The sequence below is a fragment of the Chiloscyllium plagiosum genome, unplaced genomic scaffold (genome assembly GCF_037043375.1).
Source record: "Chiloscyllium plagiosum isolate Xiang-an unplaced genomic scaffold, Cpla_swu_hap1 HiC_scaffold_5, whole genome shotgun sequence".
Classification (NCBI taxonomy): Eukaryota; Metazoa; Chordata; class Chondrichthyes; order Orectolobiformes; family Hemiscylliidae; genus Chiloscyllium; species Chiloscyllium plagiosum.
The window spans coordinates 111,268,161-111,283,548 of NW_028270143.1; the positions used below are offsets into that span (position 1 = coordinate 111,268,161).

At 37.8% G+C, this 15,388-nt stretch overlaps 1 protein-coding gene and 1 long non-coding RNA gene across 4 annotated transcripts in view; one reads left to right on the plus strand and one right to left on the minus strand.

The window, feature by feature from the left end:
- The window catches only part of LOC148150009 (uncharacterized), a 42,177-nt gene extending 36,558 nt beyond the window's left edge, over positions 1 to 5,619 (minus strand). For both annotated transcript variants that reach the window (XR_015757272.1, XR_015757273.1), the window contains exon 1: positions 5,433 to 5,619. This is a non-coding gene — a long non-coding RNA (uncharacterized LOC148150009). The remainder of the gene's footprint in view (positions 1 to 5,432) is intronic.
- The window catches only part of cnpy1 (canopy FGF signaling regulator 1), a 78,842-nt gene that overhangs the window by 5,358 nt on the left and 58,096 nt on the right, over positions 1 to 15,388 (plus strand). The gene's annotated exons all lie outside the window — the stretch shown is intronic.

Below are 15,388 nucleotides of genomic sequence, written 5' to 3' on the forward strand. Positions count from 1 at the left end.
AACATCCTTTAATAATTTTGAAGACCGTTACCTGGTCATCCTCAATCTTTTCTGTTTGAGAGAAAGAGCCTGGTTTGTTCCTTTACTCAAACATTTTTAGCTTTCAACTAAAATATGTACAAAGATTTGTATAAAATTGATCAATTGAAAATAGCATTAGATCTTGTCTGAAATTACAGAAAATACTTTTCAAGTTTCTCATACCTCAACTGAAATGGAATCAGTTTCCTCCTGATGTGTACATATAAATGTTTTGTGTGATGTCATTAGCAACCAGCAACAGTAAACCTGATTCTCTGGTACAGGATGTATGAACCAATGACTCTGGAGGGGAATGTAGTCTATGCTAAGTGTACAGAGTTCACACTAGGGGGTAGGCTGAAGATTATTCTTTCAGCCTTTCGGATGCTGAAGTGGAGGATTTTATACCTTTATATAGAACTGAATATCTGACTATGTAGGACGTGGTTAGTGTACTGGGCAGCTGGATCACATTTGATCACATTTACAAATGGTGAAAATGGTACTCATCTACACTATAATGCCAAAATCAATAGTTATCTTAATCTGTTAAGAATGTTTTCTGTGTGTGTACTTTTTCCGATGTTTTCAACTTTAATTCCCATGTTTATATTCATAATGGAATCTTTCTATGTAAACTTGGGATTTTCTCTGATGCAATTGCAATGCAACAGGCTAGCATTTCTGTTATAAATATGGGTATAATAAGCTGTACTAGAAATAAGAATATAATTCAGTCCATATTTTGAAGTCACATTGTCTTCATGCCTTTATCCAATTATTGAAAAGCACAGCTGTTTTGACTTGCACTTGCAATAATGTGGAATATCAAGTACTATCTTGTAAAGATCTTTACTGTGTGTGCGTGCTTAATGACAGAACTTGCCTCCTATTATTCTTTCATCATATATTTGCTGACGTTTTTCAACCCTAAATTCCTATGATCTTATTTAACGCAATGATGGTTTAAATTGTTGTGTATGGAGCTGAGCCTTGCTCCCTCTCTACACCTCAAAATAAATTGCTCATTAAAGAACTATTGTTCTTATATTGGTTTTGTGAGAAAGCTATCAAGTAGCCTTACTCTCTTCTCTTCCAATTTCACTTTGTATTTTCTTTTCAGGTAGATATTCAATTCCCCTTTTGACTCCTGTGACTGGATCTGAATCTGCTGGTAGTACTTTCTAGATCGTATCTCAATGTATGAAAATATTATTTTCATCGCCTCTCCTTCAGTTTTTTTTTGTCAATTATCATCAATCTGTGTTCTCTGATAATTTATCCATCTGTTGGTAGAAACTTTGTTTTTCTTCTTCTTTTGATGATTTCTGGCAAGAATTACATCTTCTGTTTGTTTAAAACAGGAAAATTGTTTTTCCTTAACATAGGTCAGAGTTTGTGTCAGAGTGTGAGACATTTGTTTTTATGCACAACTTTGAGTTTTTGGATTGGAATTTGTAGCAACTAAAATGTTCATCAGAGTGCCATTGAGAGATCTTGGACCTGTGAACAAGGCAAGCATTTGTGTATTTATGTAGCGCTTAGAAACCGATTGAGACTTAAGTGTTGAAGGGTGTGTGACATTTAGGATGAGCAGGAAGCAAAGTGGTGATAGTTCTTTGTTTTCCAAATGCCAACAATGTACAAGTGTTTGGATGGGGACCACAAATAATAAAGACAAAGAATTTTAGAAGCAAGGATCCAATGACTGTTGGAAACAAGGCTAGTTTTTAAAAATATAATTCACATATGGGATGTGGACATCACTGGATAACATTTGTTTCCCATTCCTAGTTACACTTGAGAAGGTGGTGTTGAGCTGCCTTCTTGAAATGCTGCAGTCATTTGGTGTAGGTACACCATGCTGTTAGAGAACAGGTTCTGGAATTTTGACTCCGAAATACTGAAACAACAAATATTTGTAATAGCAACGTAGTTAATAGCTTGGAGGGGAACTTGTAGGTGTTCGTGTTCCCACATATCTGCTGCCCTTGCCCTTACAGTTGGTAGTGGTCATGAGTTTGGGAGGTGCTGTCTAAAGATCCTTGGTGAATTCCTTCAGTGCACTACTGAGCATTGGTGGTGGAAGGAATGACTAACAACACATCCTCAGACAATTGAGTGGGCTGCTTTGTTTTGACAATGTCAGGTTTTCTGAGTTTTGAATGAATTGCTCTCATTCAGGCAAGTGGGTAGAATTCTATCGCACTTCTGACTTAGGCTTTGTCGATGGTGGACAGACATTTTCGGACTTGTTACTTGTTGCAGGATTCTTAGCCTGTGGCCTGCAGTCATACCTTATAGTATTAACGTGGCTAGTCCAATCCAGTTTATGGTCAATGATGAAAACCAGGATCTTGATAGTGAGAGATTCAACAATAGTAATGCTTTTGAATGTCAAGAAGCAATGGTTGGCTTCTCTGTTATTGGAGGTGGTATTTTCCTGTCATTTGTATCGCAAGTGTTACTCTTCACTAGTCAGCCCAAGCCGAGATATTGTTCAAGTCCTGCTGCATTTGGATATACTGTTTCAGTCTATGGGGAATTGCAAATTGTGCTGAATATTGTGTAGTCATCAGCAGCTATCTACAACTTGATCTTATGATGGAGGGAAGGTCATTGGTGAAGCAGCTGAAAATTGTTTGATCAAGGACTCTACCCTGAGGAACCGCTGCCAAGATATCCTCGTGCTGAGATGACTGATCTCCAACAGCCACAAATATCTTCCTTTGTGCCACGTATATGTCTAACCACTGACTCTAGTTTTGCTGGAGTTCCTTGATGCCACACTTGGTCGAATGCAGTCTTGCTTTTAAGAGAAGGTAGTCTCCCTTCACCTCATGAGTTTCTCATATTTGTTGACGTTTGTGCCAGCTGTCATGAGGTTAGGAGCAGAGTGGCCCTGGTGGAACCCAAACTGAGTATCAGTGAGCAAGTTATTGCTAAGTAGATGTTGTTTGATGGCATTGTTAATGATGTTTTCCAACACTCTCTTCATTATCAAGACTAGATCAATGGGGCTGTAATTGGCTGGATTGCCTTTTGTGTACAGGATATACCTGAGCAATTATCCTCACTGGGAGAAAGTGAGCACTGGAGATTAGTTGGCATGCAAGTCCTGGGCCACCTCCACTGTCAAACCCTTACCACCCAATGCCTGGAGGAAGAACACCTCATCTCCTGCCATGGGATTCTCCAACCACATGGGATCAATGTGGATTTCACCAGTTCTTCTCACCCCACCTTATCCCAGATTCAACCTTCTAACTTGGCACCTCTTGACCTGTCCTACATGTCCATTTTCCTTCTCACCCATCTGCTCCACCCTCCTGTCTGACCAATCACCTTCACCCCAACTTCACCAATTGCATTCTCATATACCTTCCTGCCCCCCCCGCCCCAGCCCCTCCCATTTATCTCTCAGCCCCCTTGTGCCACCCCCTCATTCCTGATGAAAAGCTTATGCTCGAAACGTTGATTCTCTTGCTTCTCAGATGCTGCCTGACTGGCTATGCTTTTCCAGCATCACACTCTTCGACTCTAATTATCCACACTCTCAGGTAGATACAATTGTTGTAGCTGTGCTGGAACATCTTGGCAAGTTCTGGAGTGCATGCCTTCAGTACTATTGCCAGAATGTTGTCAGGGCCCATAATTACACAAAGGTGTATGGTAGGTTAAAGGATTGGACACTATATTGAAAAAGGCGAAGAACAATTAACATTAATTTTTTGCTCATTAATCTATGAGCCCTAATAAGAAATATAAAAAGGGCTACTAATAAGCTTGCCAGTGAGTATTGGTCCTATTGAAATAGATCTGGAGAATTTATTGAAAATAAGGAGATAGCGGATAAACCGGCATTTTGCATTAGTTTTCCTGAAGAGGATACAAGTAACATCCTGGAAATGGAAGGGAGGGAGGAACTAAGGAAAACCACAATTACCATAAAACCGGTACTGATAACATTATTAAAGCTTTGGGGTGATAGGTCCCTGGATTCTTATGAATTTCATCAGAGACTCTCAAAAATCTAGTAGCTAGTGGGATGTTAGAAGTATTGGTTTTAGTTTCCCAAAGCTATATTTGGAGAAGGCCGCATTAGATTAGAAAATATTACTCCTTTGTTCAGAAAGCGGTAGACTGAAAACTAGTCTGGTTAACTTCACATCTATCATCGGGAAGATATTGGAAGCTATGCTTAAAGACATTCTAGCAGGGCATTTTGAGAAACTGAGTAATCTGACAGAGTTAACATAGTTTTATCAAGAGAAATCCAATTCTTGTTTTGTTAAACATTATTTGTGTCTAAGATATTGGAATTCTTTGAAGAAGTAACATGTAATGTTCATAAAGGGAAACCAGTGGATATACTGTATTTAAATTTCTGGACAGAATTTGATGAGTTACCATATTAAAGTAAAAGTTCATGGTATGGAGGTAGCATATTTACATGGATAGAATGGTGTGCCACTGGGATCAATGCTGGAGTCTCAACTTGTGACAGTTTTATATAAATGTCATTGATGAAGGAACTCTAGGTATGATAAATTTCTTGATGGCTCGGGATAGAAAACTTGCGTGGAAAACATTAGAAAAGGCTACAAAGTGTTTCATACAGGTTATATGAGTGGGCAAAGATCTGGCTAATGGAGTACAATGTGGGAAAATGATATAATTCAGTTTGGCACGAAGAAAATTGAAGTGAAAAATCATCTAATTGTCTCACTGTGCACCACTGACAACTAGAAAATCTAAATTGTAATTCCTAACAGCTGTCACCAGATAGTGAAGCAGACAATGACTTTGTAGCAAGTTGATATCTATTTTGGAGCAAGTTGAATTTATAAAGCAGAGGGTAGAAGATGACATTTCTTGGACTTTTGGGATAAATGAGTTGAATCATATATACTTTATGAACAGTCAGTTTGTGTAAACATGCTAATTATTGGTGCTGAAACACCAATGAGGCAACAGACAGATAATATTTGTGTCTTGAATTGATTTCCATTTTAAAAGAAGTAAATTGAATTTAGCAAGCAGGCAAGTCTTTTAGAGATAAATTGATAAGTGGAAGAAAAGGAACTGGGTGAGTGTGGAGACCTCTGACCTCTTGCCACATGGAAGAAAAAGCCAGAACGAGAGAGGGAAGCAAAGACACTCAGAGAAGCAGAAAGGATAAACAGCCATATGAAGGAATGAGATGCACAAAAGTGTAGAATCATAGAATCCCTACAGTGTGGAAGCAAGCCATTCGGCCCATCAAATCCACATCAACCCTCTGAAGAGCAACCCAGTCAGACCCATCCCTTTACCCTATCTCTGTAACCCTGCATTTTCAATGGCTAATCCCCTAGCCTGCACACTCCTAGACACTACAGGGAAAGTTCTAGCATGGGCAATCCACTAACCTGCATATCTTTGGACTGTGGGAAGAAACTGGAGCAGCCGGACGAAATCCACGCAGACAGAGAATGTACAAACTCCACACAATCAGTTGCTTGAGGCTGGAGTTGAACCTGGGTTCTTGGCACTATGAGGCATTAGTGCTAACCACCGAGCCAGTGTACCGCAATTTATATGCTGTGAATTATTGTGTGCAGTGCCACAGAAATCCATTTATTATAAATATGGAGGTGTTGCCTCTGACGTCTTTAAGAGATTCTGGAATGTGTTTTTGGATTTGAGGCTGCACACACACATTGTTTTCACCCAACACTAGACAGAACATTACAAATTTACCATTACTGCTTTTAAGTGGTTCAAGGCTCCTGCTCGGAGATTTGGCTCAACGACCTCCTCTTGTGCAGGTAACAGAATAATCAAAACTTAGTGTGCAGAAGGAGGCCATTTGGCCCATTGTAATTGTGCTGGCACTTTGAAAGACCACATAGATGTTTTCAAGGTTTGATGAAGATTTGATAGAATAGATTGAGAAAAGTCCAAATCAAAGATCTTTCTCTGCAATCTGGAATGCACTGCCTGACAGTGCTGTGAAGCTGTTTTCTCAGAGTTGTGCTATGATCGAAAAGATGTTCGCAGCTGGATATGAATGTTTAGTGGTGCCAGTGACTCTTGGCTTTTGCCTAAGCTGCAAAACGCCTCTCAACTGTTCAAGAAAGGCCATTATTATCAGCATGAGTTACAATTGAAATGAGAACAAATTCTTCCAACCTCTACTTTTCACCGAACCACGCCCTCGTATATTTTTTGTACAATGTTTCACCTAACTGGATCAGTTTCAATTCAGAATTTCGTGTTTCTGATCTGGGAGGTTTAAAAATCCAATGAAGTGCCATAATTTTGTACCTAATGAGGTGAAAATAAAATATTTGAAAGCTGCTTCATCAAAATCACATTTCATCAAATTTTTCAAGTATTAGAAATGATTCTGTGAAAAACATTGTATGGTATTCATATGAACTATTTGTTTATGCACATTTTTTATATGACTTAGAGTTAATGTTTATGATTTGCAGATGGCCTCTTTCTCATGGCCTGTTTTTGCCTCTATATTTATGAGTCCATCATGTCATTTCCATAATCATTCATTAACTGAACTTTGCTCCTGATCTGTTGTTTTAAGCTTCTTTTATTTTTCATTTTCACTTTAACTTCAGCATCCAAGGGCATTAGATTTGGATTGTCGACTTTTTCTCTTCAAAGGAATATAGCTAGTTTGTACTAAAATTATCTTTTCCCTGAAAATCTTTCATTACCCTGTCACTGCTTTACCCTGCAGTCATCTTTGTCAAGTGACCTGTGTTTGATCCTCCTTAGCTCTTCTACTTTTGAGCATTTTTTCATTTAGATATTTTTCAGTTTTTCATAATCACTTGAACTCAGAATATGTTGTGATCACTGTTGGATAGATGACCTCCATCAGTGACACACCTCACTACCATACTTATTTTCTGTAGATTAGATCTAACACTGTTTCCTTCCTTGTGGGACTGATTTGTTTTCCCATGCACATATCAGAAATTTTTGCATAAGTCTACTCCTAGCACTATTTTCTGCTACAGTAATCATCTTTCAGTGCTCAGTTGCCATTTTGAGTAATCCTGAAATTGCTACCTTTTTGGAGGCTTTCATTTAAGCTCCTGAAAGTGCCTAAAAAGACCCAATAGATTTTCTACCAAAACCATTGTTTTAGGGTTTGGCCTTTGTATTAAATTCCAGGGTCAGAAAATTCCTGTTAGAGAATAATGTTATTGGAAATAAAGGACAATGACTAATTTAGAATTTAAGCTCTCAATATTTGTTGGCCAACAAAGATTAACATTAAACAGTCAAATAGCTGAGGCATGGCATAATAGACAAGGTCAACAGGTCAATTAGATCCTGGCACTTCTGAGGATTTCTCTTGGTTCCTTTTAACCCAGTTTTTTTACCTCTCTATGTCCTTCAAGATTTTAGCTTAATCAAATTAACTCCATAAATAAAATGATTTTGCAGCTTTTAAGACTTGAATTCCATATTCCCAGTACACCTTAAATGCTAAAACTGCAGATGGTAGAAATGTTTATTGTTCCACACTTTTTTTTTCTTGTTGAAATATTGTAGCTTGTCCCTTAGTATGAAATGAGAGAGAGAATTGATATGGCACCTTTTTTTTTCTCAGAACAGAAGCTAAAATTGAAATAGGCTTTCTGCATTAAGATTCTGAAGGAAGATGTTTACTTCTGTTGTGAATTACTGATTTGAGAATAGAAGTATGTGTTGCTTAGTTCAGCTATTCAGTATCAGTTTTACAAGCACAAAGATAATCAAATTCAGTGTGTTCCACTTGTCCTTGTCAAACATAGGTTAATCTAATTGTATTCAACTTTAGCAAATTATCAAAGCAGAGAAAGGGATGTGGTGGAAATTTTAATGGGCTAGTAATCTAGAAGCTCATGCTCTCAGGGCATGGGTTCAAGTCCCACCACAGTTGTTAGTGAAATTAAATATAAATTAATTAGAAAAATCTGGAAGTGAAAGTTAATCACAGCAAGGGTGTCATGAAATAGTCATTTGTCCACCCAAAGAAACCTCATCTGGTTCACTAGCATCCTTTAAGGGAAGCAAATCTACATTTCTTACCTAATTTGGCCTAAATACGACAATGATGTGGTTTTTCTTCCCAACTACCATCTGAAATGCTCCATGCCACTCTATTAAAGGTCAGTTAGAGATGATGCTGACTTTGCCAGTGACACTGAAATCCCCTGGGAGAAAACAAAATCAGACACTTAGCAAACACATGTTAATAAATCTGTGCCCTAGTTGTTCATGCATTACCCCTGTACTGACCACTCTATGTTGATGTGTTCCTCACGAAGTGATGCCTAGATTTTAAAATTCACTTCCTTGCTTGTACAATTCTCCTTCGCTTCTTTCCTTGGCCCTCTTTAACCCTGTATCCTCATCCAACCCTACAATGCTCCTGAGATCTCTGAATCCTTGATATTAATGTTACCTTCGGCTGCCTAAACTCTAGGATTCCTTCACTATTTCTTAACATGTGCCATCTCCTTTTAACATTTTTTTAAAGCCTACTTCTAATTGATCTAATTTCTTCTTCCCATTTTGATGTCAAATTTTTATTTGACAACCTCTTGTGAAACACTTTGGGACACTTAGCTACTTCGAAGAAGCTATATAAACGTTTTTCTGTTGGAAGTGAAAAAAATCTGAATTTTGTGTAGAATTGTAATGTTGGAAATTAAACCTTTCTTTGAAGTTTTTTTAAGGAGAGATTCACATGATAATTTTATAAATCAGCAATCTATTTGTCCCTGCTGATGCTGTGGCGGCAGTGGGTCAAATTCAATCACAGCAGTTTGTGAAATTTAAATTTGAACTGAAATAAAAATTTTGGAATTCAAGGCTCGATAAGGGTGACTTCATGACATTGGGTACTTGTGATATAGGAAAGATCTGTCAGTGGAAAAAGGCATTCATTGGTTGAATTTGGAATGGACTGATCTTTGGAGGCATTTGTCAGAATATAGAAGTCTGAACCCATGGTCAACCTATTTTTTTTTTTAATTTGAAGTTAGTGAATTCATCATGTTTCCTTTGCATTTTCTGTTTTAGTTTCAATTACACAACCCCTCCGATTCTTTCACTTGATATCTCTTTCTTTTGCCTTTTCTTTTTCCACAATTTAGATATTGTTTCAATGTCTGCTTTAGCTCAATGTTTTAATATTTCTTTTTCTATTAGCAAATTGGAGATACTTTAGTGGACTAACTCATCATTATATATAGAGACAAAATCTTACATCTATATAATGCATTTAACAATCTCAAAATTAGTCCAAGCACTTTACGCTTAATTTGGTACATTTGTGTGATTGTGACATAAATAATATGGTTTAAATTGCACCACATAAAACAAAATGATGACAGATTTGTCTGTGACATAGTCAAGTGAGGAATAACTATCAACCAAGACACCAGGGAAAAGTATCCTGTAAATATTTGGAATAGTGCCATTGGAATCATGCTAATGCCCAATGGAATGGGAAGGGAGCATCTCGTTTTAGTGTCTCATCTGAGAGATTTTCATTTCTCTGGAATCCATCACCCTCTGACTTTGCAAGAGTTAGTGCTAAGCAATCTATTGAATACTTCCATGATCGCCTTAAGCGGAACTGTTTATCTTATTGCCTCTGGCCTAATATTCTGATGAAGGGCTTATGCCCAAAACGACATCTGACCTTCTCAGATACTGCCTGATCTGTTGTGCTTTTCCAGCACTATACTTTTCGACTTCGATCTGATGCTGACTCACCTGCTGTGTATGCCTCACGCTTCATTTTTCTTTCCAGTTTAAAATCTAGTCTCTATTCCATATTATAAATATGGCATGTAGTTGAGTAATAAGATAAGATAATCTCCATTATTGGAAGAAAATTTGGGGTACAGGTCGTTCTCTTAAAATGCCATAGTTATGTTTCAGTGAACGCTGGCTTACTAGAAATAATGGGACCTAGGGAAAAAGTGTGGTTCAGGCAGACCAGCAAATATCACTCATGATTGCTCAAAAGTATAGCACAGCCTGAATGAAGGTATAAATCATATTTATCAATGAAACAAAAATAAATTTAACAGTACATTTCAAAAATATTGTTAATGCAGCGAACAGAGGGTCGCCATGATGCGTAGTAGACTCCCTCATTCTTGTTAAGTGAGCTATATAACATTCTCTCCTTATGCTCAAAATGCTTTATAATATCTAGCTTCTCCTCCAGTGTTATAGCCTGCCTTATGCATTCACCACCTGTAATTTTAACACCAGGATGCTTGTTTCTGACATTCTTGTCACTATGCCCTCCATTCTTTTCAAAAAAGTGGATAATCTAGGAGTAGTATAGCTTTCACAGGATGCAGCTCAATGTATCTCTCTCAGAAAGCTGCTCTTTGTACAGTACCCCTCTCAGCTGCTCTGCCAGCAGCTGACCTCAGCATATGCGCAGAATGGAAGACAGGCGCTGCCATCAGCACATGCGCAGACAACAGAGACTTCGCTGCGACATTGACACTTGTGCAGAAGGAAGCGCATGAAACAATCACCACTGGAATTACGCTATTGTGAACAGAGCTAAGTGCTTTTGAAAATACTGTTCCCTAATACCTCAGTGATGTTAGAAGTAAGTTGTGCTGTCGTAATGCACGTTAACTGAGAACTGCCTGTACTTGGGGAGAAAATTATACAACATGCAAAGATTGAATTCAGAGTGTGAAAAACTTTGGACGTAATGTAAAATTAAAGCCATAAAAATTACTTGTTCTATAAAATTGCATAATATACAATAACAGTTTTTACCCCAAGACATTTTATAGGAGTGTCAGCAAGCAAATTAAAGGAGCTGTTGGGATAGGCATTCAAAAACTGAGTTAAAAGTTGGAGTGTCATAAAGGGAGGCATAGAGAGTCTGGGACCTTGGCAACTGAATGCAAGCTTGCAATTGATGGAGCAATTGAAATTATGGCTACACAATATGCCAGAACAAGAGGAGTGCAGAAATTGTGGAGTATTGCAGGACAAATGGTGGTTAGAGGTGTTACAGAGCAAGGCCATTGTAGACTTGCCAATATACAATTGGAATAGCCAAGTCTAAAGAGAATAATTTCATGGACAGGATTCCATCAGATGACGAGCAGGGCTAAAAGCAGAGATAGGCATGGTGTTACAAATGGGAAAACAGGTAGTCTTTGAATGGAGAGGATTTCGGTTTAGAAGTTCAGCTCAAGATTAAAAGGACATCAGGGTTAGTTTTATCCTTTGGGTGAGTGTTAGCATTAATGTTGACTGAGCAGAGTGTAAACTGGGTGCCAAAGGCAATGACTGTAGTCTTCACAATACTTATTTGAAGGTGTTTTCTGCTCTGAGGATGACTTGCAGAATATCAAATCTGTGTAGGTTCCAACGAAATAATGGTCGTAATATATGACGTATTTTATTAGCTTTTAAACAAAATAATCACCCTTAAACTTCTTTCTTTATCTTCAGCTGAAGTATAGCAAAAATGGCTGTTTGTTAGTTTAGTATAATTATTCTCCAGTTTTTCCAATTATTATTTTGGCCATTATTATAAAATATATATTTGTTTACTTTGACATTACACATACAAAACATATGCACATTGAAAATTGAGGAAAGGAAAAGCCTTTCAGTTGGTATTGATAAAATGCATGGCTGAATGGCACACCGCATGGTGTATTTAGCCCTTGAGCTATCTGGTTTAACTGACTTTGTTACCAGATGGTGCGAGGAGGCTTCCTGTGATAAGTCATGAACACAGAATCTCTATTCGTTTTGTGCCTTCAACTTTTAATTTTCATTTCTTCATCTATACAATTTACTTTTAAAATCTATTTACCAACTGACAAAGTTTAAATGCAGAAATGTTTTGGCTGTCTGTTTTAGCCACTAGTACTTCTCTATATTAATCAACAATTCAGTCTCATCTGATAACAATTGGTATAACTCTTGTAGCAATCAGCAGTTTGCTAAAAGTGCTTGTTAAATAAGCGGTATGCATCAAGCTGGAAATTAAATCAAGAATTTAGCTATTGAGGAATCGTGTATAAGATATACATTATATTGCTATTCATATTTCTTTCAGGTACATTTCTCTAAATTTTGCACAGCTACTTCGGAAGACTCAGAGCAACTGCAGATTGTTGTCAAATAAATGTACCAAATATTGCTCCAGGCAGGATTTGGTTTTCTTTCTTTCCTCCATTCTGTTGTTTGTTATTCTGAACTGCCTGTTTAAATAGTGCAACTCAAGGACATTTTATAGATTGTCATTCCTTGGTTAACTTGCCAGGAATCTGTGTGACTAAGTACAGGCTCCTTTTTCAATGTTTTAGTTGTTTCCTGTCCAATTTTTTTTTTGTTGTAGATGTTTTTAAATGAGGTTGCACTTAGATCAACCATAATCTTATTGTACAATGAATCAGCTTTGAGGGGCTAAATGGTCAATCCTGCTCCTGGGTTCTCTCCTATCTGCACAGATTTCTCTGAAATCCTGCCTCGTTTTGGAGAGCAGCAAAGTGGTGCAGTTTTGTTTTGCTTTTGCATGAATTGTGGTTACACTGGGGAAAGATTTCATCCCAACTTTTTTTTTTCTTCAAATGTTTAATTTTCCTCTTTTCAATATTTCTATATCCCAGTGTGCTTTCAGGTCTGAATAACTAAAAATGTGCATCATTTTCCTCCACTGCCTTTTTGATGCACCTGGTTCTTCAATATTCATAATATTAATTCTAATAAAAAATTGTTAAGACCCATTTTTAAACAAGTGAGAAAGGAAAGAGACACTGTTTCTGTCTTATTTGCTTGTTACATATTTGGTCCTAAATGTTGCAAAAAAAGCCTGAACAAATCTGACTTACTGCTTTGATTGCCTTTCTCCCAATGGATATGCAAGGATATCGTCCACAAAACTTGAGTCTATCTCCCTCTTCAGGCCACTGGCACAGCATATGTGCAGCAGCCACGTAAGTGGGTATATATTTGAAAGTGAGTTTAGTGAGCTGATACAGACATGGGTCAAATGACCTCTTTCTGTACTGTAAAATTTCATAATTCTGTAAACGGATCATGTCTTGATCAGTCAAATACTCCAACTCTAGTACACTATATCAACATAACATTATTAGTAAGTCAACAAGCACAGACCAGATGTGTACCTCCCAAAGTATATCAGGGCTAGTTTGAAACCTAATCGAGGTCATGTAATTAAACACTCACGTTGCATGCACAAAATGTTCTAAGATTGTAAGTTTATGTCTCATTTACTTTTGTTCTACATATCAGAAAAGTGTTTTGTGATGCACAAATTGATTTCTATAAAGGTTGGAACTTGATACAGGAAGAATTATTGAACTAATGTATCTGAAATATAAAGTATAGCAAGTTGAAATTGTAGCTATTAGAAGTGGACAACAATATAGGGAACCATGATTAAAATTATACTTATGGATGAACAAATCAGGAGCAGGATCGACCATTTGGCCCCTCAAAGCTGATTCACTGTACAATAAGATCATGGTTGATCTTAATGCAACTTCAAGTCCACATTTCCACCTACGTCAATAACCTTTTAATCCCTTGGTTGATGAAGGATTTATCTATCTCAAACTTGAAAATATTAGAGTTCACGAGAATGATCTTCAGTTTGGAGAGATTGGAATTTAGAAGAATGAGAAGTGATCTCATTGAATTGTAAAGATTTCCATAGCTGTTGACAGAGTAAAGCTGAGAAGTTGATTCACCTCATGGAAGTGACTAGGCCCAGACTCAGAATAAAGGAGTGCCACTTTAAGACCGGGATGATGAAAATCTTTTTCTGAGGGGTGAGTGTCAGGCAGCTGTGGGGGCAGAGCTTGTGCATGATTAAAACTGAGATCAACTTGTAATTTCTTGAACCATAGGGGAATCAAGGTTATCAGGGAAGGGCAAGAAAATGGATGTGAAGAATATCTGATCAGCTGTGATCCCATTGAATGGTGGAGCAGGTTCGAGTGGCTGAATGGCTGCTTCTGTTCCTATTGCTTATGGTCTTATAAACTTTGCTTTGACCAGCTTTTTCAGGAAGAGAGTTCTAAAGATATATAACCCTCCGAGAGAAAATATTTTGTTCAATCTGTTTTCAAATCAGTGACCTCTGATTTTTAAAGTCATTAAGTTCCTCTTCAAGGAGAATCTAGAAACATCTCCCTCACATCTACCCTGCCAAGACCTCTCAGGATTTTTTGTTTCAATCAAGTTGCCCCTACTCCTAAACTCAGCAAGTACAAGCCTCCCCTATCTCACCTTTCCTTTTCAATCAACCTGTCCATTCCAGATATTAGTTGAGTAAATCTTCTCTGAACTGCCTTCAATACATTAAATCCTTCCTTAAATAAGGTGACCATTACTGACTCCAGTATTCCAGATCTGGTTTCTTCAGTACCCTGTATAACTGAAGCATAAGTTCATACTTAGTTTTCATTTCCCCTTGAGGAATGATAAAATTCTATGAACTTTCTTAATTAGTTGTTGCATCTGCATCCTAACCTCAGCAATTTATGCAAGTGAACAGCAGACCTCCCCACATGTCAGAGCATAGAACAGTACAGCGCAGTACAGGCCTTTCGGCCTTCAATGTAGCGCTGACCTTTTATCATACTCTAAGATCAAACTAACTTACATACCCTACATTTTACTATCATCTATGTGCCTATCCAGGAGTTGCTTAAATGTCCTCAAATTATCTGACTCTACTAACACTGCTGGCAGTACAATCCAAGCACCCACCACTAACGTCTTCCCGAAACCTTCCTCCAATCACCTGAGAATTACATCCCCTCGTGATAGCCATTTTTGCTTTCGGAAAGACTCTCTGGCTATCTACTCTCATCATCTTGTACACCTCTATCGAGTCACCTCTCATTCTTCATTGCTGCAAAGAGAAAAGCCCTAGATCCCTCCACTTTCTTCAAAAGACATCCGCTCCAGTTCAGGCAGAATCCTGGGAAATCTCTTCTGCATCCTTTCTAAAGCTTCCACATCCTTCCTATAATGAGGCGACCAAAACTGAACACAATATTCCAAGAGTAGTCGAACTCGGGCTTTATAGAGCTGCAGCATAAACATGTAAGGAGATCTCAGCTATCTGTAAGAATAATAGGGTGGTTATGGGAGGGGATTTTAACTTTACAAACATTGCCTGGGACTGCCATAGTGTTAAGGGTTTGGATGGAGAGGAATTTAAGTGTGTACAAGAAAATTTTCTGATTCAGTATGTGGATGTAACTACTAGAAAAGGTGCAAAACTTGACCTACTCTTGGGAAATAAGGCAGGGCAGTGACTGAGGTGTCAGTG